Below are 6,000 nucleotides of genomic sequence, written 5' to 3'. Positions count from 1 at the left end.
TAAATTTTCAACTGACAGCCAGCACCAACTACTAGTCATATGAATGTGTCATACTGGATGTTTCGTTCAGTATGTCTGAAGACTGAGTATTGGAAATCAGTCAATCTATGAGACAAAAGGAAAAAAAGAATGAAGAAAAATGAACACCTCCTTAGGGACTCAGGGGAAAACATAAAATAATCTAACATATGTGAAATAAAAACTTCAGGAGGAAAATAGAATCATATGGGGCAGAAAAAAATATTTGAAGAAATAATGGCTGAAATTTCTCCAAATCTGATGAAAAACACTGACTTGCAGATCCATAAAGCTCAGCACACTCTAAACAGGATAAAAGGAAAAGGACCAATCTTAGGAAAATCATTATAAAATTATAACAAAGATAGTGCCTTAAAATCATCCAGAGAAAAAAGGACCAATTTTATGCAAATGAACATAGTTAAGAATGACTGCTATAGGGCAGCCCGGGTGGCTCAGTGGTTTAGCACCGACTTTGGCCCAGGGAGTGATCCTGGAGACCCAGGATCGAGTCCCACGTCAGGCTCCCTGCATGGAACCTGCTTCTCCCTCTGCCTGTGTCTCTGCCTCTCTCTCTCTCTCTCTCTCTCTCTCTCTCTCTCTTCTCTCATGAATATATAAATAAAATCTTAAAAAAAAAAAGAATGACTGCTATATATATTCTGATTTGTTGTTCTCTGAGGTGTTAAATGAAAGAAATAAACCATGGAGCAATGTGTATAATATGCTACCTGGTGGGAGGGGGATAGAGGGGAAAGCTCTGGAAGGATACACAAGAAATTGAATACATCAGTTGTTCCCAGGAAGGAAAGAGGAAGATAGAAATGGAATGGTAGGGACACTTTTCATCAAACAGCCTTCAATGCCTCTTAAATTTCTAAGCATGTTAATATTTTATCTTTACAAAAAAAACTTAATTAAATTTAATTTTTTTGTAAATTTAATTTAATTAATTTGCATTTTGTAATTAAATTGTTAATTTAATTAATTAAAGTCAAAATAGATCAAAGTAAAAAAACCCAACAACTGGACACAGTTAACAAAATTTCAGATCTCTAAAAATAAATGAAAAAGCTGAAATCTTCCAGACAGGGGATAAAGTAGCTTACCATCAATGGACTGAAAATCAAATAGGCATCAAAATTCTCACCTTTAGGGATCCCTGGGTGGCGCAGCGGTTTAGCGCCTGCCTTTGGCCCAGGGCGCGATCCTGGAGACCCAGGATCGAATCCCACATCGGGCTCCCGGTGCTGGAGCCTGCTTCTCCTTCTGCCTATGTCTCTGCTTCTCTCTCTCTCTTTGTGTGACTATCATAAATAAATAAAAATTAAAAAAATAAATAAAAAAAAATATGATTGATATCTTCTGATCTCTTGAAAAAAAAAATTCTCACCTTTAGTACACAAGATACTAAAAAAGGGAGTAGAGAAATAGTTCCATGATCTAAGAAAAACTACTCCAAATATAGAATTCTGTATCTGACCAAACTACAATTAAATGAGGAGGAAACATATGTTCTCAACATGCAAGAACTCAGAAAATATCTTAGGAAACCTTCTGAGAGTATGACTTAAGGATTTATGCCATCAAAACAAGCAATGGGCACCTGGGTGATTCAGTTGGTTAAGTGTCTGCCTTCGGTTCAGGTCATGATCCCAGGATCCTGGGATGGAGTCCCACATTAGGCTTCTCTCCCTCTCCCTCTCTCTCTCTCTCTCTCTCTCTCTCTCTGTCTCTCTCTTTCTCATGAATAAATAAATAAAATCTTTTAAAAAAAGTAAAATAAATGTGTCTTAAAAGAGGAAAATATGGAATATGTAAATAGTAGTTACTAGAAAATTAAGAAAAAAAAAACTTTCTATCGCTAAAGCTAAATGAATATTGACCTGGAACCTTAAAATAGTAATATGAATCTGGATCCAGATCCCAGATGATAACAACTTAGACACCATAAAAGTGGAAAAAGCAAATATTGCAGCATGCTAATATTCATGAGGAAGAGTATAAACAGAAGCCATCACTAGAAAGAACATTAGTCCAAATATGTTTAAAAACATTAGTGGTACTATTTGGGAACTAGACTTGATCTAAATAATTTTTCATTTTTTAAGGGAAATCTGAAATGAAATTACAAGTTATTGAGAAGAAAACAGTAAGTTTGTGTACCAGATGACAAAATTGTCACAATATGGTCAAAATAGCTTTCAGGAAAATATGTATGCTTAGCGCATCATATAACAGGAAAATTTTCAAATAAATTTACTAAACTTCTGATCCAAAAGGTGATAAAACCAACAGCAAAATAAAATTAGAAAGAATAAGTTAATAAAAGTAAGGATAAAGATTAATTATCTAGAATAAGGGATCCCTGGGTGGCGCAGCGGTTTAGCGCCTGCCTTTGGCCCAGGGCGCGATCCTGGAGACCCGGGATCGAATCCCACGTCGGGCTCCCGGTGCATGGAGCCTGCTTCTCCCTCTGCCTGTGTCTCTGCTTCTCTCTCTCTCACTGTGTGCCTATCATAAATAAATAAAATTAAAAAAAAAATTTAAAAAAAAAATTATCTAGAATAAAATACTAAATGACCTAATAAATGCAAAAAAATGGTGCTTTGAAAGCAATATAATAAATCTTTACCAAGTCTGATTAACAAAAAACAGAGAAAACATATAAATAATATTAAACGCCAACAAGTGGTCTTAATCACAGGTACAGAGGAAATTTTACAAATTCAAAGGAAATACCATGGAGAAATGTATATCAAAGTAATAAAAACATAGATGAATAACCTTTTTTTTTTTTTGGAAATACATAAATTTCCTTATGTACTCAAAAAAGAGTAGAAATCCAAGTAGAGAGCAATAAATGAAATAAATGAAAAATAGAGGAGAGGTGAATACCTTGAAAGACATATTAATCTAGGAAATAGGCTAAAATGACAATTTGGTTTCACTAAGTATTTTCAAATTACTGGTATGTATAGATGAAATATTTCTTCTCATAGACTGCTCAAAGAAGTAGTATAAAGGAGGATGCTTTTTCAACTCTCTAAGATGTTATGTGCTTAGCCTTTTGGCCCAGAAATTTCACCTCAAGGAATATATTCTACAGAAAGGCTTACATGTGCCCCAAAAGGCATTTACAAATGATGTAGAATAATTTGTAATTTAGAAAATATTGGAACAAGCTAAATGTCTCCCATTATGGGGCTGGCTATATATTTTGCACATTAATTCTATGTAACAGCTTTAAAATAATGTCTATCTTTGTTATACTTCAGTGAAAGTGTCATTTAAAATGTTTTTAAAGGGATAAAAGCAGATTATGGAGCAATGTGTGTGACGTAATCCCATTTAAATTTCCAAACAATGAGAACACTGTATAGTACGTTGTATCTAACAGAATATTCACCAAACTGTTAAGAACACTTCTCAGCTCTTGCTGATGTTAACATACTGGACTTTTCTGGTTGCCCAACTTCTTCTTCTTTACCATTCTTTTCTTGATCATTCCCAAAAAGAACTCCAGCCTCAAAAGAATATAACTTCATCCATATTTCCGGCATTGAGCCTTATTGGTCTATTTATCCCCATGCCCTTAGCGGTACTAGTGTCACCAAATCACGTTTAAGTCATTAAATGCAAGACAGTTTTCAGGTCAGGGTTTAGTTCAGGAATAAGCCTGTGACTCAGTTCAGCACAGCAATAAGCCAGAAGGAGTATAGTGAGGGATTCTATAAGCTAAGTTGACACACTTACTCTCTTTCAACAGTGAGCAAGTGCAAGAGCCAAACTATCACTTCAGAACACTAGGAGGTACTGATGTGAAGCCAGAAGCAAATACAACCATTTTGTCTGCATGACAGAAATAGTCTAAGGATAAAAGCAATGGAGGAGGGTACACTTAAGGGAATCCAGAGTAACAAAGGCCATTAGAATAACGTGAACCTGAAGCTTTGCAAATTTCTTAAATTCCAGTTATAATTTATCCCTTGATGTCTCAACAGCAGTTAAGAGTTACTAATTTCTTCTACGTGAAACATTATCTTCCCCTAAATCGGAGACTGCGCACTCTTATCTCATTGGACTTGCAACCTCCTCTTAGATCTCCTTGCAACCTCCTCGTCCTCTACCCAACCATGTCATGTTTGGTTTTCACAAACCTCTTTGTTTTGCGGGGATTCCTCATTTCTAACCCAATACTTTCTCCTTAAGTAATCTCAACTACTTCCACAGTTTCTAAACCCTGACAACCACTACCTAATTTGTAACTCCAGCTCAAATTCCCCTCTTGACCAACAGATCTACATACTCAACCACTTAAATCTGTTAGGCATTTTAGCATCTTAACTCAGTCCAAAATTGGAGTTATCATTTTGCACTTAAACACATGAAAAACTCTGTTCCCATGGTGTTTTATACCATGGTAAATGTCACCCCATCCATCCAGGTCAAGAGGGAAAACCAGAAGTGATCTTTGAATCTACCCTCTCTCTCCTCATTGTTTCCCATCCCATACATCATTCACCCAATCCCATATCCAATTGGATACTGATCCAATATCCCATGTGTCTCTTAGATCCTCTGATTTTTCTCCAACCCCACTATCCCTGCAGTCCAAACACCATTCATCCTCTCTCATCTCCTATTAGTGTACCTATTCTGCCCTAGTGCTCAACCAATCCATTCTTCACCCTGTAGTATGAAATACACACTTTTAAAATGCAAATCTGACCCATGACACTTGCTTCAACCCCTTGAATGGTCTTTCACTGCCTGTAACAAAAAGTTGAAAAATCTTAACATGGACTACAAAATTGTGCTTGATCTAGCCCCATCCAACCTCTTTGGTCTTATCCAATATTCCTCTTCCTCTCTCTCCATCTTTCAGGTCCTTGGATAATACACCATACTGCATCTCAAGATGGCCATGCGTTCTGTTCCTTATCACTCTTCTCACTTCTCCCCCTCTCCCATGACACACACTTCTACATCAAGATTGAATAACTAAAGGGCATCATATTCACAGAATATGGAGGTTGTGGTTGGTGACTACTAGGATCAAGGAACTCAAACCACCCGATCCCCACTATTGCCTAACTCCATCTTGTTGTTGTCCAGATTTTAGCCCAAACACCTCCTCTTCTAGGAAACTCCTCTGACCACCCACTCAGGTTCAGTCTGATTACTGCCTTGAATGTTTGAACTGTAACGCTCAGAACATTCGTGACTATTTGTTTACATTAGCCTTAGCTGCCACTTAGCCAACTTAGTGATATTAATAAAGGACAGAACATAATGTTATACATAAGAACATGGTTGGATTTTTCCCCTCATAACATGTCAAATGCCTAAGTAATATTTAACAACACATATTTTCTTCCTATCCCTGCTGATGTTCTTGGCTTAGAAATAGCATGAAAGACAAAGTAAAATAACATGGATAATCCTTTCTATGCCAATAATTTGCCTTTTAAATTTGTCATTTCATACAGGTATGAAGCTAGAGAATAGATATGTCCAAATTTCTGTCCCCTCTATACTCATTCCTCCAAAAGAGTTATGGACAAAAGACCTCACTAATGGAAAATCGACTATTTGGATGACAAATACCCTTCTACCAAAGAGGTCCTTTAAAAAATTAGACTTTGGAAACTTTACCAGGTGTACACCCACTATACTACATATGAATGAGGAAAAGTGTAAGCTTAGAGCTTCCCCAGTGGTTTTGAGGAGTGAGAGCTTGGAACCCCTCAAGCAGTAATGGCTGTAACTCTAAAGGTCTTTTCTTTAAGTAGAGAGCCAGCCAAGAAACCACTGCACTCTCCCAGACTCATCAAAGCAGCCATTGTATTCCTCCTCCCCTTTTCTCAAGACAAGAAAATAACCCTCAATCAGATTGAGCTGTTCCCCAGCAAGAGGCAAGAGCAATTTCAATGGGATGGTGAAAGAAACGCAGACAAGGGTAACCCAGATAGTTTGGTT

Source organism: Vulpes lagopus, chromosome 8 (genome assembly GCF_018345385.1).
Source record: "Vulpes lagopus strain Blue_001 chromosome 8, ASM1834538v1, whole genome shotgun sequence".
In the NCBI taxonomy this organism is placed as follows: Eukaryota; Metazoa; Chordata; class Mammalia; order Carnivora; family Canidae; genus Vulpes; species Vulpes lagopus.
Note: the sequence above shows the minus strand (reverse complement) of the source record.